General features: G+C 37.4%; 1 protein-coding gene and 1 pseudogene across 1 annotated transcript in view; one reads left to right on the top strand and one right to left on the bottom strand.

The window, feature by feature from the left end:
• The window catches only part of Fchsd2 (FCH and double SH3 domains 2), a 171,319-nt gene that overhangs the window by 44,102 nt on the left and 109,590 nt on the right, over window positions 1–17,627 (top strand). The gene's annotated exons all lie outside the window — the stretch shown is intronic.
• Window positions 1,135–2,221, bottom strand: LOC114623861 (annotated as a pseudogene).

Here is a 17,627-nt window from a genome sequence, read left to right as displayed (position 1 = left end):
TTTCATAATTATTTTAATAACTTTCTTGAATGTTTTGTGGCTTAAAGCTAGCACTTTGTACTTATGGTTTTTAGTACTTAAGGCCATGATTTCTAAAATTTTGTTTTTGTTGGCAAATTCCTCTGTACCATTAGATGTCAGAAGCATTGCTCCCTTTGAAAGTTATTTGGAAGACTTCAGCTAGGGTAGAAACTCACTGTGGAGAGATGTCCTGTTTCCCTTCTTACAAGTCACAGTTTGTGAAGAGCAGAACCCAAGTGCTGTTGATACATCTATAAGTGCTCAAAATATTCTAGCACTATTGTTCTACAGTTGAAAATGTAAAGACAAATTGCAGCTTATGCTTGTTAACAATTTTTAAGAATTTGTATTCATTATGTATATTGCAAAGGAATTTTAAAAAATCATAGGAAATTATTTAAGAGGTATTTAACAGTAAGGGATTGTTCTCAGAATAGCAGGATATCCTTCTATTTTCTAGGTTTTGCATTTATAATTCATAAAGGACTATAATTACCTACTCTGATATACTTTTTCAGAAAAGAATTTTATTTTAAAATAATTGAATTAGGTAACAATGGATGAATTTAATGTATTAAGATTAGATTACGAGTAGCAAGTAAAATCCAAAGTGTCTCCATACAACAGTATTTTCTGTACCATTTGATTGTTGATGTTTTTCCTTCTTTTGTGGAGGAGTCAGTTTTATTCAGGAGCTTGAGATTGGGGAGGGGCTGAAGAGGTCCATATGATCTGATGTCCTCAGTAGGATAGATCATCCTGACTTCCTCATTACTCTTTTGTTTATTTTTTTAGTTAATTAATTTATTTATTTGGCCTATCCGCATTTGGTGTGTTTATTAGCCCACATTTTGAAGCAGTTCGTGACCAGCATTGTGCTTTGGGTTTTTTGTCTTGTTTTTGGTTTCCAATAAATGAAGGCATTTCTTTAAAAGGCACATTTTTGTTAAATAGGCAGGAAAGTTCCCCAACTGCCTCTTTCCCTCCTTGGAGAGAGAGCAGCCCCATTACAGACCTGTGCTGTACCCTAGAAGCATTCAACAAAGCAGCCCTTAGCCTAACCCCCTCTCCCTCCTCCCTAGCAGTTGAGATGAGGGCAGCACTCCTCACAGCTCATTTGATCTTCAGGTCCATAAAGGCTGACTCCAAGCTCTTCACGTCCCAGATGCTCATGCCACTAGCCATGCCTGTAGTGCAGAACTGTGAGCACTTGGCCTTGCCCCCGCTGAGCACTGAGATTTGACTGACACTGTTCCTGTGCAGTGAATCCAGGCCAGCCCCTGTGGTTGCACCCCCCTCACAGCTGGCCTTCTTCTCGAGGTTCTGGAAGTGCTCTTGGGCTGTCATGCCATGCTGGGAGCTCTGCTTGGGCACATCTAGCCGGCCACCAAAGCTCAATGTCCCCGAAGCATTGTCATAAGTAAACAGCACCGGGAAGCAGCTGTGGCCCACTGCCACTAGACTATTTTCTGTGATGAAGGTGATAGCCAGAAATGGTAACGTCTCAGAGGCCAGGGTTGCCACGGCCATCTTGTCAGCATATGCCAGGCACACAGTGCTGTCATGGCTGACCCAAGCAACTTGGCTCCCACTGGCCGAGACGCCATGCACCCAGCCACACTGCTGCTCGATTCAAACATCAGCTCCCCAAAGGGCATCTTTTGTAGCCCCACGGTGTAGGGGCTGGCCATTCCTCCACCTCCTTGATATAGGCAGAGATCCTGCACTTGAAGTCACAGGAGCCTACAGCCAGGAACGCGTTGTTGGGATGCCATTCCAGGCTGAGGACAGTGGAGCAGATGGGCTTTTTGATGTTTGCACACCCACCAGTCATTCTCCTACTCAAAATAACAGATGGAAATGACATGGGAGCCGCTGCCCATGGTGAACTTGTTCTCACTGGGGGCCCAGCACACACAGTGGGCAGCTTGATTGATCCGAAGTGTGGGCTTCCACGTGTGGCCCTTCAGCGTCCACACATAGGTATTGTGGTCTGTGCCACAGATCACAATGCGGTTACTCTCAGGGGCCCAGTCACCTGCACGTTGTGCTCCTTGAGCCCGTGCACCTTGTTCCACTTGGTGCCACTCTTCTTATAGATGTGCACCTCATAGTGGTTGGGGCAGATGGTGGTCTGTGTTCTGTCCTTGTTCCAGGCATGGCAGCTGATGGGCTCCACCAAGAAGCTGTGGTAGGCCATAGTCACTTGTCTCCTGGACCTCCCCAGAGTCAGGCTGTTTCGAGAATATGGAGAGACATCATGGCACTGTCTGCCAGTTGTGTGCGCCAAAGCATCACCTGTTGTCTCTCTATGGGTTTTTTTGTTTGTGATTTTATGAGAATAGAGTCTTGGCTGTGGATCCCCAGTTGACATTGAACTTACTCTATAGTCCAAGCTTGCCTCATAGGCACTATTATCATTAGCTTCCAGACTGCTAAGATTGCAGGTATGAGCCACCACACCCAGCTGATTATTGTGTCTTAATATAAATGTATCATTTTAAAAACTGTTGAATAAAGATGGTGTGGTTCATACAGGTAATCCCAGCCCTCAGCAGGCTGAATCAGGAGTGTGAGGCAGCAGTGTAAGGCAGAGTGTTTAAATTACTTCTGTCTTAACTTCAATGAGTAATTGGAGGAAGGAAAAGAATGAGAGGTCATTCGGATGGGTTATGTTTTAGACATCCAGAGCAGAGCTTGGCCAACTCCCTCTCTCAACCCCAAAGGACAAAACAGTAAATATTTCATACTTTGAATGTCATATGATCTCTGCCAAATTAAGTGTCTTTGCTAATGGAGAATGAAAGCAGCCATAGACAGTTGGGAAACAAATGGCTTTAACTGTGATCCAAACTTGGCTTAATAAAATAGTCAAAGGCTGTAATTTGTTACCCTGTGTACATTACAGCTGTTTGTTTTGAAGGATTATTCCCCCTCTCTGTGTCTCTCTGTGTGTCTGTGTATCTATCTGTCTGCCTGACTACCTCTCTCTCTCTTTCTCGGTGTGTGTGTCTCTGTCTCTGTGTCTCTCACTAATTTATGAATGGATAATTTAGAAAACCTGGTAAGATGAATTATTGAGGAAGTTGCATTAAAAGTTCTATGATCTTAAAAATTTTAAATTTTATAGACAAGTTATATTTCAATAAATAAATGTAGGGGAAGAAGACAAGAATTGGGCAAAACGTTTAATGTTGTTACTGAAACTGTCTTCTTGCCTGTTATATTAATTTTCTTGTTCCTGTAATGAGTGTTTGACAAAAGCAACTTAAGGAAGAAAGACTGTATTTGGGCTCATAGTTTGTGGTAGGGAAGGCTGGTGATGGGAATGTAAGGCATCTTGTTACATTGTGTCTTGTGGTTGGCAACATAAAGATCAAGACTGATGCTCAGCCCTTCTTTTATTGAGTCCAGGATCCAGTTGGATAGGATGGTGCTGCTCACATTTAAGGTTGGTTTTCTTGCCTCAGTTAAACTTCTCTAGAAACACTGTCATGCACAGACCCAAAAGATCGTCTTCGGGGTAACTGTAAATCCTACCATGTTGGTAATCGGGGCTAATCAGAACACCTGTTAATATGGGGAGTCAAAGGATTTCTACAGTTGCTATTTTACAGTGTTAAACAGAAAGCAAATGAAATTGCAGCTTTTTATTTAGAAATGCTTCTAAAGTACACTAAAGTAAAACTGTATACATCAGTATTTAAAATTTTTAACACCGTAAATTAGTTCTTGATACTAATTTAATCTAGGTTAGATTGACAACAGTGCTACCCTCAGAGGTGATGTGTACTTTTGTTCTAATTTCTGGTTTTGTTGTTGTTGTTTATTTTGTTTTTTCAGACAGGATTTCTGATAGTGTAGCACCATCTGTGTATCCCTGGCTGTCCTGGAACCTACTCTGTATACCAGGCTGGCCTCGATCTAACTGCCTCTGTATTGCTGGGATTGAAGGTGTGTGCTACCACCACCCAGCTCCTATTTTATTTTTCAATCATTCCTGTTTTTCCCTGAAAGAGGCCTGTTTAAGAGCTTTCTGTATTTAATAATAATCTCAAGTCTATTTTAATGAGTGTGACCTGTTCCATATATGCTTACAGAAATTTTATTTTTGTATTGTTTAAAAATGTGTGTGTGTGTCTGAGTGTATGCATGCACTTGTGCATGTGCCAATGACAGAATCAGGATGAAGAAACTTAAAGAACTGGCATAATGAATTAAGCTTAATACAATGGAATCTCACAGGAGTAAATGTCTTGCAATAGGCTCAGCATAAAATGAGGTGACTTAAGAGCAAGATAGGTGAGAGGCACAGTGGTTTCAGTTTGATCTCAGTAAGAGCTGCTAATGTAAAAATGCCTGATAGTGTAACACCATTTGTATGAACATTAATAGCATAGCTGAGTGCCTAGTCTACATGAAAGACTCAGTAAAATTCGAAAGAAAACAATAACATGAATTTTATTTGAAGAATTTAAACCAATCACCCACAAGAAAACATTGGCTCTGACCTATGTATCAATATCTGAGGAATAATGACTGGAAACAAAATATGTAAAAAGTTTTAAACTAGGTTTCATAGGAGAGTGATATGAATGAACGACTGATTCTGGGGATTGGGAAGACTAGGAACAGGGTATAGCTCAGTAGAAAGAAAGGACAAACATAATAGTCTTCAAATTCCCTAAAATGTCTTGATAGTTGCTGAAATATTAAATAATTGTGTTAGATATTACCATACCTCTATTCGGCTGTTAGTAACTTTTCTGCAGAGCTGGACAGTAAAGGTTTTTGGCTTTATAGATCATAGCGTCTCTGTAGCAAGTACTCCATAAACAAACAAACAAATAATTATAGATAACATGTAGGTAAATGGGTGTGGTTGACATACAATACAATTTTATTCACAAAAGCAGGTGTTACGCCAGATGGCAATAGCTTGTCAAAATCTTTTCTGTGTTGGAAAAGATAGAATGGATGCAAACAAGGTTAGACTATATCATCTTTGTACCATTTCTTGCTCCAAAGATTCATAAAAGTGCTAAAGCAATTCAGCAATACACAAAATAGATGGCTGAATAGAGGGGGAATCCAGGCTGAACATGACCCTGAGCAAGCTCTGTGAGGAGCAGGGGAAGGGAAAGCCAGGAGAGTAAAGGGCCTGGTAACTCAAATGACTGGATTATATAGAAAAGGGGAACTGGGGGAAGAGCAGCCCAGACTTTGGGCTAGAGAAGTTTATAGTAAGGGACCTCTGCCTCTTACTATAGTAAGCATCTGGGATTAAAGGTGTATGCCACCATGCCTGCAAGGTTTTTGTAATTGTTTTGTTTTAATTACACTTGTTTGTGCCCACGTCTGAAAGTTAGAGGACAACTTGCAGGAGTTAGTTTCTTCCTTTCTCTAAGTGAGTCCTGGAGATCAAACTCATGTTGTTGGACTTGGTAGCATATGCCTTTACTCACTGAGCCATCCTATTGGCCCATGATATACAAGGGTTTTTTTTGTTTTTGTTTTTTTTTGGTTTTTGGGTGCAGTGAACATTTATTGATAGTATTTAAGAGAGTAGGGAGGGCTCCCTAGGCTCCTCCTGTTATGGTGGTCTGTGTTGGGGACAGGAACTCCTCAACAACCAAGGGCCTTTCTCTTGTTCTCAGTATCCTTGCTGGGGTGGGTGGTCCTGGGTTTCTTACTCCTTGGAGGCCATGTAGGCCATGAGGTCCACAACCTTGTTGCTGTAGCCGTATTCATTGTCATACTAGGAAATGAGCTTTACAAAGTTGTCATTGAGAGCAATGCCAGCCCCAGCATCAAAGGTAGAGGAGTGGGAGTTGCTGTTGAAGTCACAGGAGACAACTTGGTCCTCATTGTAGCCCAGGATGCCCTTCAGTGGGCCCTCTGATGCCTGCTTCATCACCTTCTTGATGTCATCATACTTGGCAGGTTTCTCCAGGCGGCATATCAGATCCACAACGGATACATTGGAGGTAGGAACTCGGAAGGCCATGCCAGTGAGCTTCACATTCAGCTCTGGGATGACCTTGCCCTCAGCCTTGGCAGCTCCAGTAGATGCAGGGATGATGTTCTGAGCAGCCCTACAACCATCATGCCACAGCTTTCCAGTGGGGCCATCCACAGTCTTCTGAGTGGCAGTGATGGCATGGACCGAGTGGTCATGAGCCCTTCCACGATGCCAAAGTTGTCATGGATGACCTTGGCTGGGGGCAGGGCTAAGCAATTGGTGGTACAGGATGCATTGCTGACAATCTTGAGTGAGTTGTCATATTTCTCTTGGTTTACACCCATCACAAACATGGGGGCATCAGCAGAGGGGGTGGAGATGATGACCTTTTCACCCCACCCTTCAAGTGGGCCCCGGCCTTCTCCATGGTGGTGAAGACACCAGTAGACTCCATGACATACTCAGCACCAGCATCACCCCATTTGATGTTAGCAGGATCTCGCTCCTGGAAGATGGTGATGGGCTTCCGTTGATGACAAGCTTCCCATTCTCAGCCTTGACTGTGCCATTGAATTTGCCATGAGTGGAGTCATACTGGCACACGTAGACCATGCTTGAGGTCAGTGAAGGAGTCATTGATGGCAACAATCTCCACTTTGCCAAGTGCAGAGCTAAAGGTAGCCCTGGTAACCAGGTGCCCAATATGGCCAAATCTGTTCTCACCGACATTCACCATTTTGTCTATGGGATGAGACTGTCACTGCACAAGAAGATGCGGCTGTCTCTGGAACAGAGAAGAGCAGAGAGCCCATGTACAAGTTTTTAAATGGACATATGCTTTTAGTTTTTTGGGGGGTTTATAGCTAACTTAATTCCTGGTATTTTCAGGATCTTCCTAAACTGAAGTGGTTCGACCATTTTGCATTTTCAGTAGCAACATTATAAGGCTTCAAGTTTCTCTGCATCTTTGCTCACATATGCTATGGTCTTTTAAATTTTTAGCCATCCTTCATATGTTAAAAAAATAATTTTGAACAGGAAATAGAATGTAATACTATGTTAAAATATACCAACCCTTCCTTTTTAAAAACAAAACAAAACAAAAAACCCAAAAACCCCTAAATACTTTTCTTACCAGGGTGTGTTCTCTTTTTAAACTGTGATTGTGACTCACAAATATGTTTGCATTTAGGACTAACAAATGAATGTATGAATAACATCAAACACACTGTAGTGCAATAAGAGACACAATTAAAGTTCTTTGTTCCCATAAGGAACAATCATTTCAAAGCTGGCAAAATCATTTTGAAAACAGCTCTTAAAGATACCAGTCTGTTCCATGAATAGTGGGGTATGTGCTTGTATTCTTTATTCAACTTTTCAGTTATGTCTTGTTTTAAAGTAATATATTTATATATTATATGAATTAAATATATTTAAGATTATATCTATGATGAATATCATACTTTAGGCTTATAAGTATTTAAATAAAATTCTTCCTTAAATATACTTTAGCAGAACTTTGGAACATTTTGCAGCATAAGAGTTGTGGGAAACTTTGAGTTCCATCACATTAACAAAAGAAATTACATCTTAGTAACTTAGTCAAAATAAGCAGTGTCCCGATCAAATACAGAAGAGAGAGCCGAGGGTTGAGTAGGACAGGGTGGGAAATAAATGCATGTTATATGGTTTTTGAATGTTGTATAATCAGAAATCACACCATAAGAAAGTGTAAAGAACAATTCTGTACACTCGTGCTCTCTCCCTCTCTCACCTCTCTTGCTCTCAGTAAATGGTCTCAGGATGGAAGTCTTCCTTCTACCAAGTGAGTCCTGGTGTTGAAACTCAGGTTGTTGGTCTAAAGCTCTCTTTGTAGATTAGGCTGGCCTTCAACTCACAGAGATCTATCTATCTCTGCCTCCCCACCCCTGAGATTAAAGGCATATGCTACCAAGCCCAGTCCATTTAGTACTAGAGAGAATCATAAAACCAGATGTTAGAAGCAGGCTGCTTGAAAACTATCCCATTTAGAAACTGATGATTTTCATCAAAACATTAACAGCATGCAGTTAAGCAATAGGGTTGGCTTGTCAGTGTTGTATTTCTTATGGGTTTCACCTGTTACATTGTGTCCCTAATGAGAAAGGAATTGAAGATTGTTTTAAAAGTAAAACAAGATGCAAAGCAAAGTGTTAAAAGGTTTCCAAATTTCTGTTTGTCTTATTAGCAAGGGAATAGGTACCTAATGGATGAGTGCTGGCATTGGTAAGAAGGGAGAATGTTCAGCCTTGGGGATGAGAGTGGGATAAACTGCTCATGTTTTTTGAGAAACGTACATCAAATAGATACACATGTGTGTATGTGTAAGTGTTTATATATCTCATACATTCTGAAGTAGTTCCCTTAATGAAAACACTCTGCCTCCAGCAATTAAGGGGGAGAGAAAAAAATCCCCAACACAATTCTGCTTGTTTTTCCACATGATTGCTGAACAATTGCTGCTTCTACTAGGAACCCTTCTCCTGTTCCTGGGAAAATACTCAGTAGCTGCCATTTGCATAATCATCTTTAGGGCTATTGTGGGTGGGTTTTGGCTGCTAACACAGAGCTCTAGACTAGCCACCTGTCTGAATCAAATGAACTCAGCTTTGTGTACCATTATCTGGTTTTCCAAAGTGTTATTTCTGAGTAATAAATGATTTGGTTAAAATATTATAAAACTGTGATTTAGGAAGCATTTTCACTGAACCTATTTTCTCCTTTTTAAGAAAAGAAAAATTTCCTTTTTCTTCCACTGGCATAACTATATATAGCCATGTTCCTCTGCCTTCATTTTGTAACTGCTTTTGTGAAATTATCCTCATAAATATTAACTAGGGATGTGATAATTTAAAAAGAAACTTTGAAAATGATTTATGTTCATCCTTCTCTAACTTGTAAGTGTTGGTTAATGTTTTCTAACAGCCTACTGCACTTATGTGAGAAACTTAAACACCTAAGTAAGGAAGGAGAGAAGAAATGTCTAAGGTCCTGAAACGGCAACAAGTTCATTTACCTTGGTAAAATTTATACAAGAATTTTGGAGGTTTTTGATTCACATATTACTATTAAGAAGTTTCTGTTATTCATCTACATTTAGTTTGTGATAATTATAAACATGCACATTGAGTTTATTTTGTTTTAGTTTTGTGTATGTGATCCTATATATGCAGTATAAATGCATGTATATGAAGGCCAGAGTTGACTTTGGGTATCTTCTCAAGTGTTCTCCACTGTACTATTTGATGCAATCTCTCTATTTGACCCAAGAACTCACTGATTGACTAGACTGGTGATAAGGTCCATAGATACACCTGTACAGCCTCTTCCCTTCCCAGTGCTGGGGTTATAGATGTTTACCACCATGCACTGCTTTTATATGGGTGCCGGGGATCTGTGTGGGTACAAGTCATCATTCTTATGTGATAGGCACTTTATAGACTTCACATCTTCCTAGCCTCCAATTCATTTTATTAGTATATGTGACAAACTCTTATGTTGTATTTGTTTTATATAATGACTACTGAATTTAATTTATTGTTAAAATCAACTTATAATTGATAGACTCTCTGATCATATATGACAAATCTCATTTTGAAATAATGATTAATAACTTTTTAAAAACCAGTTACCAAATATTTTGCCTGATCATGTTAGTAATTATTTCTCCTAGTTTTTATTAAGTATTTATTGAATGAATGAATGAAAGATTGGATTCTGCTCTGACATTATCAATCTTTAGTAGAATGTACATGAGGTACTTTTTATTCATTTTCACTTGAGAATTAATATAACTTTAGAATATATATAATTTTTAAAGATTTCTTTTACTTATGTGTATGTCTGTCATGTGTGTGTAAATACCCAAGGAGGGCAGAAGAGGATATCACATATTCCAGAGCTGGAGTCACGATCCATTGTGATCCACCAGGTGAACTCCAGTCTTTTGGAAGAGCAGCAAGTGTTTCTAGCCACTGAGCTGTCTCTCTAGCTCCATTTTATTTTATTTTTTAGTAGATTTAAGTCATTGAGAAATTTAGGATCATAGTCAAATTGAGCAAGGTGTATAGAAAAGTTCTCATATATCCCTTGTCTCACATATACAGCGTTTCCTCCTGTTAACATCCTGCACCTGAATGCTACATTTGCCACCTACATGAAGCTGTCACATCATTACTGCTTGGTCTGTGACCAAGTAAAGTAGATTTACAGATGATATTAAGTTCTCTTGCAAACTTAACAGTTTAAAATTATAATTGGAAACATAATTCATATTGAAAGTAATTTTAAAAATGCATGTACAAGTGAAAACAAAGAACAGAAATAATTGATTGTTTTTAAAAAGTTGTTCATTGTCTTAATTTTCATGTGAAGACTATGATTGCTGATGTGTTTTTCCTTCTTCTCTCTCTTCTTCATCTCCTTTTTTCCTTTCTGGAACTCACTGTTTAGTCTACATTGGGTTTGAAATGGTTATCCTGCCCACGTAATAGGCAAGTCTTCTACCACTAAGGCGTATTTTTTGTTTTTGATACACGGTCTCGCTTTTTTTAAGCTCATGCTACCCTTCAGCTAGCTCTATAGTCCAGACTGGCCTTGAATTTGGGATGCTATTGCTTCAGCCTCCAAATGCTGGGATTACAAATGTGCACAAAACATGCTGAGCATGTTTTTGAATTGCTGATGGAGGCTTAGGTAATGTTGGAAAGAAGTAAGGAAGTGCTTTGGGGATATGATAAATTAACATTACTTGATAGAAATTATGTATGTTGGGCTAGTCAGAGAAATTCAAACACACACACACACACACACATGCACACACACGCTCATACACACACACGAAACACTAAAGAAGACTTGTACACTGGCATTATATGCTTAATGAAGGATCTTTTTTGGTTTAAGGGAGTTAAACTAGTTAAATTCTGAAGTTTCTTAGAGTTTGTTAATGGTTGGTGGTATTTTGTATATATATGTATGTCAGCTAGAAAGCATTTTTTTTAATTTAGCAGATTTGTGTAAAAAATATTGGTTTGATACATAACCATGGCCATCCTAGAACTCACTATGTGGACTAGACTGGCCTTGAACTCACAGAGACCCACCTGCCTCTGCCTCTAAGCTCTGGGACTTAAAGTGATGTGCTATCATGCCTGGCTAAAGTTTTCTTTTTTTTTCTTTTTTTTTTTCCGAGACAGGGTTTCTCTGTGTAGCCCTAGCTGTCCCGGAACTCACTCTGTAGACCAGTAAAGTTTTCTGAAAGACTTAAAAATTTAGCTTTGACTCTAAGTGAAGTTTAAATTTTGTGTGAAAAACGAAATTTTAAAAAGGGGTTTTAAATTTTATTTACTAATTTTTCTCAAAATCCCATTTCTAGTTGCAGTAGTTACATGATAATTAAAAAAAAGTAACACTAAAGTGTTTCTGTGTCATATGCCATTTTTATTATCTTAGATCAATTTGATTTGGGGTGTGTGTGTTTCAGGAATCTGATTCCTAAAGACCCCTTCACTAGTTAATAAGAACTCAGTGCTAAAAATAGATAGTATGTGACAGCTGTTCTGCAAGTGACATTGTTAAAAGAAAAACCATAGAACTGAGAAAATAATTGCTAAAAAATTATTCGTATCTGTAATGTAGGAAGAACTCTTAAAAGTGACTAATAAATGCCAAAAATTTGCAGAACTATGTAGATAGTAAAGATCAGTGATTGGAAGAGATTACGGGGGTGGGGCGGGAACGGAGGCATCAGAAGGGAAGTGAGACTATAGATACACGATATTGTTCATTTGTCAAAATTGATTAATAACAGTAATACAAGCCATGAACTTTAGTTAATGTAGTAATATTTTATTAATTGTAAGAAATGCATTATACTAAGAAAGATTTTAATCATAACTGGTACAGACAACTAACTAGGAACCCTGTACTTCCTGTTCAATTTCTTTCCTATGAAAAATGAAGGTTGTTATTTTTACAGTGTATGTGTATAATCATTCACCAAAGTGAGGGATGATTTAGTTTAACAGTTATTTACTTAGCAAAGTTTGTGAACTATGCTAGGTTTTTATAGTTCTATCCTTTAAAGAACTTATTTACACCTGTCAGTCAAAATACATAGTGATTGAGATAGCATGCATGATTTTATCTGAATTAATTGTGTAGTCCAGAAGTATTTTTAATTTTGAAAAATGATCTGGATCTGAGACTCTGCTTAACTAGCTAGGTAAGTAATTTACATATTACTTAACTTTTTAATTTCTATTGCTTGTCTACTGCATATGATGATAGCTATAAAAGTTCACAGAGGGGCTGGAAAGATGCTCAATGCTCAGCAATTAAGAGCATTGGCTGCTCTTCAGGAGGTCCTGAATTCAATTCCCAGCAGCTCACAATCATCTGTAATGGGATCCAATGCCCTCTTCTGGTGTGTCTGAAGACAGAGCATACTCATATACATTAAATAAATAAATAAATAAATAAATAAATAAATAAATAAATAAATCTTTAAAAAATAAATAAAAGCAAAAAAAGAAAAACAGACAAAGGCAAATTAAAAGTTCACAGAGAAGTTTGGACATCTTGTATACAGTAAGCTCTCAGATACTAGTTTGAGTTACTAGTTGTGCATTTGTCCATCCATTAAGGAAAATGAAAGAAGAATGTCTCTCTTCTGCTTTGAATGTTCAGATACATTTGAGCTATTTCTACTGAATTTCCACCTCCATTCCCAGATGGCTGTTGTCAAGCACGAGATACCATTTACTTGCTGATTAAATACATTCCAGCTTCTGCTTTTGAGAAAGAACTGCTTTTACAGCTGTCTTTGACATCAGTGGGTAGCCCAGTCATGCTGACTAGTGTAACACTTTTTAAAGTTGAAAACAAAAGAAACCAAATTATTCTTCCCCAGTAAAAATCTTGTGATGGAGACTTTTAAATAGGTACTAGCTACTTTTCACCCTGAAAACAGGACCTTAAATTTAGAAGACATTTTAAATGGTATACATTTAAGAATGTTTGCTGACGTATTAATATTTTGACAAAGCTAAAATTTTAGACATTCTTTTCTAAAAGTCTAGAAGCTATAATTTGTGTTTTTCCAATTGATACATTTTTTTTTCTGAGTGCCAAGAACAGAACCTAGGACTTGAAGTATTCTAGGCAAAGGATATTCCCAGTCTTGGAAATGCTTTAATAAACTGTGGCAAATTTAAATTTTAAACAATTACCAAATTAAGTCATTATTGGAAGATGACAGCAACTATAAAAATATTGCAAGTCCCTTTCCTGACATCCACAATTCTTTGGTGGAAAAATATTTACCAAATACAAGAAGAGAGGGGCAAAACCCAAAATACCCAGAGACCCATGACTATGTAGATATCATCCTTAGATAAGAATTCTATTGAAAAATGGAAGACAGAATAAAAGCTAATGGAATTTTATTTTATCTGTTTATTTGAGTCATGATCTCACTATGTAACCCTAACTAGCTTGGAACTCACTTTGTAGATCATGCTAGCCTAGAATTTACAGAGATTTTGCTTTTGCATCTAAGTGCTAGGATTAAAGTTCTCCACTACCATGCCATGAAGCTATTAGAAGTTTAGAAGAAAGCTAAATTAGAGTGTTCTGTTTCTATAGACTTTTTCCTAATTAAAATTTGAATAGTATTTGTGTTGCAGTTTTGTTTTCTACAGGAAAAAAAATCAAAGGACAAGGTTGAAGAAAACTTAAATAATTAAATAACTGGTACTTAATATTCACCATTGGGTAGATTTGGCTATGTGCCTCTTTAAAAAGAGGATGCCTTTTATTAAATAACTGCTAAGTTATGTACTCATGTTGTCAGTAGCATTGTATAAACCAGATACCTAGCACACTCTGAGTACTTATGTATGTACTTGTTGTTGTGGGATTGACACAATACCAGTATTCAGTAGAGAACTAAGTATATTTTAGACAGATAAGCTGTCTGTCCTAAGGTAGTACTGAATTTTGTATAAACAGGGTGATTTAAAGATGAAACAACACATCTCAGTTACTAGAACCTTATAAGAAAACATCTAAAAATATTTTATATGATTCTGTTTTAAGCATTGTAATAATAATGTTGCTTTTACTCAGAATTAAATAAAAGAAAGATAGGAGAGGGGCTTTTGCTGTTGTTTGGGTTTGATTTGTGAGCGTCTTACTACATATAGCCTATACTAGCCTCAGACTTGCAGTGTAGTTGACTGACCGCATCTTTCCAAATGCAGTAATTACAGGTGTAAATACCAACCATATTAGAACATATTTACCTATATAATTTTTTAGTCAAAAATGTTATATCAAATGTGTGAGTGTGTCTCTGTGTGTGTGTGTGTGTGTGTGTGTGTGTGTTCCCTACCTTCTGCCACTATAAGGTGATTCAGGAACACCTAGTGCATTTCCTACCCTAGCTCTGGAAGTCAGCCTTGTAAGGAATTCTTCTTACTGGAAAAATGTATCGGAAGCCAAGATCTTGACACTGCATGTATATAGTGACTCCTTGGGTGTCATTGCTTCTAGGACTTTGAATGAAAGAGCTAGATGCTTTTTACTACTCACATATGTACATCTGTCTATGTAATTACTTTATGTATAGTTTTTATTTAGATGCATCCTGTTCTAATTTACCCACGAAGTTACTTGTTCCAGTTTCTCCATCTTTCTTATTATAACTTCCTCTTTCCAACATTGAGTAACATAGTTTCTATCATTTGTGTTCTGTGTATTTATTTGTTTAATTCTGGTATCTGTATACCACATTGCAGAATTGTTAAAATATAACTATTGATCAAACTCTTTATCAAATAGGATAGTGTATGTGTATCTATTTCCTTTTGTCTTTTGTTGCATAATTTCTAGTTAGAATATTACTCTACAATATCATTTGGATTGGTTTGTAAAAGTATTGTTTTAAAGAGTTACGGTTTTTTACCTTTTAATTCTCTACACTTACCATTAGGTCGATTTTAGTAATGTACTTCAGTTCAGTTGTTACTGTCTTAAACAAACAAACAAACAAACAAACAAACATCAAAACAAGCATTTCAAACTTTTCTTAAGAAGGGTGGAATTAGGGCTGCTGTCATGGTGCCCCCTTTAATCCCAGCACTCAGGAGGCAGAGAGAGGCAGCTTGATCTGTAGATAGTTCTAGGCTAGCCAGAGTTACACAGTGAGGCCCTGTTTGCAAAAATAAGAAATTGAAAAAGAATTGAGCCTTGAATGGATGGCTTAGTAGTTAACAGCATTTGCTTCTCTTATAGAGGGTCTGGGTTCAGTTCCCAGCATATACAAAAATGAATAAATTTAAAAGCGAATGATTATAATGCTTTTGTTACTACAAAATTGATGTGGGAGTGTGGTAAGGTTGTTATCACACTTCCATCTACCTTATGCAGTATACTTAGTTTTAAAGTACCACTTATGTAGCATTGAGAATTTTGTGCTACAAAGGAATAGCATATACAGAATGTTGTTTTCTAATATTTAAAAATGCCACCCAATGTCAATCTTAGTGAAACTCAAGTTTTAATTTCATCCTTTGCTGTCGAAAGAATGGCTACATACAGAATGGCTCTGGGAGAGCCAGGAGCACACTCCTGCTCAGTATGCTGTCGTGAATGGGCCAAAGGTTAAACCATCAGTCCATTTCCCAGTGTCTACTTAACAGTGGCTTTCTTTGTATTTCTTTACTTGTTAGGGAAATACAGCAAGTGTTATTGAATGGTAAAACAAAGCAAGTCTTATATCAGACACTGACAGCTTCTTAAAAAGTTGGAATAGGATGCCATTGGATGTTCCAAAGGCTGTCTGATAGTACTACATTTTTATGGAAGTCACTGCTTCAGTGGGAATTAATTGCTAGTCAAAGGAACTTTTTGTATGTGGTGTTCAAGTCAATGTAAATAAATATATGCCTACTGGACCAGTTTTAGAGAGTAATACTATCCCATGGGTTTGGGGAGTGACTGAAGAAAAAGCCTTTTAGAGATGTCCAGCCATAACTTTATTTTCCTTAGCAAATTAATTAGTGTGGATAATTTTCTTTGTTACAGACCATTCATCTATATGATGTAGCTTTAAGCATAATTTAGAAGGAGAACTAGTTAATTTAAATATATAAAATGTCCTCAGAGGCATGAAATGTTATTTAGGACCTTACTGATAATGGTCATGGAATATTTCTGAGCATCTATGCAGATTAGATCTTGAACAGCTGCGTAGAGCACATAGAAATCTTGATTCCTGTCTCTGTGAACTAACTTGAATAAAGTCTTTCATCTAGAGTTCTCACTGTTTGTCCAGTTTATGAATCCCTCAACTCATCTCTGAAAGGTTCATTCAGTGTAATACAGTCCAGCTTTGTGGTTTAGAGCTCTAGAAACTGCTTTTGTGGTTTAGAATGCACAAAAAGTTAGCAAATTAATCCATTGATTTTTTTTTTAAGAATTAGATAAAATCTACTTTAAATGATGTCTGTTTAGAAAAACTTTTGAGAGCTAGAGATTCTAGCTCAAGCTTAACTTGTCATTTTGATACAGGCCTGGAACTTACTGTGCAGACTAAGCTGCCCTTAAACTTATGTCTATTTCCCAAGAACTGGGATTATAGGCCTGGGTAGAATGTAACTATTTATGAGCTATATTACCTTAAGTAATATCTGAATATTACAAAGTATCCTATTTCCTTGTGGTTTTCAGTTAGGTCTCTGTCTCACACAGAGTTAAGAGAAAATGTGCTATCCTTTCTTTCTTCTTTCTTCCTCTTTCCTGCCTCCCTGCTCCCCACCCCTTGGTTTTTCAAGACAGGGTTTCTTTATGTAGCCTTGACTAACCTGGAACTTGCTCAGTAGACCAGGCTGGCCTTGAACTCACAGAACCTCTGCCTCTGGAGTACCAGGATTAAAGGCATGCACCACCGCTGCTCCCAGCTCCTTTCCCTTCTAAGAGGCTCATTTCTTAGACCTTGTTTTGTGTGAAATATTCTGCAAACACTTTAGAGTTAATTAAGCTGAAAATTATTGTATCATTTATATGTGATTTTTAAAAAAAGTCACATCATCTGTTCCTTATTGGACATTTATATATTTATTTTTGGAAGCTGCATGTTGCTTGATGTTTTATGTTTTATACTGCTTATTTCTCTCTGCAGATAGTGAGTTCTTTTAATTCAGGGATCTTGACTTAGTTAGTTTTTCATATGTTAATGTGCAGTATGAAATAGATATTGAAATAAACTCCAGGTTATCTTTTTCATTGCTTTGAAACATACACATAATCCCTTTCAATAATAAGAGTAGCCAAATTTGACAAATAATTGAAGAATTTATTTGTAGTCAAAAAGGACCACAGAAATTTTGATTCAAACATTTCAAACCTCTAATGACAAAACCACAAAAGATTGATACACATTAGAAACAGTAGTATAAGTGGAATTTATTCATGCAGTCAGTGGATATTTTAGTAACAACTAACTGCTAGCCATTCTGTTATAGCCTTGGAATATACTACTTTATTGATAAAAATATATAAATAAACATAACCCCTATCTAATGGAATTTATAGTTAA

The sequence above is a fragment of the Grammomys surdaster genome, unplaced genomic scaffold (genome assembly GCF_004785775.1).
Source record: "Grammomys surdaster isolate TR1022 unplaced genomic scaffold, NIH_TR_1.0 203, whole genome shotgun sequence".
Lineage (NCBI taxonomy): Eukaryota > Metazoa > Chordata > Mammalia > Rodentia > Muridae > Grammomys > Grammomys surdaster.
The sequence above is the reverse complement of the archived record's forward strand: the minus strand, read 5'-3'. Positions and strand labels throughout refer to the sequence as shown.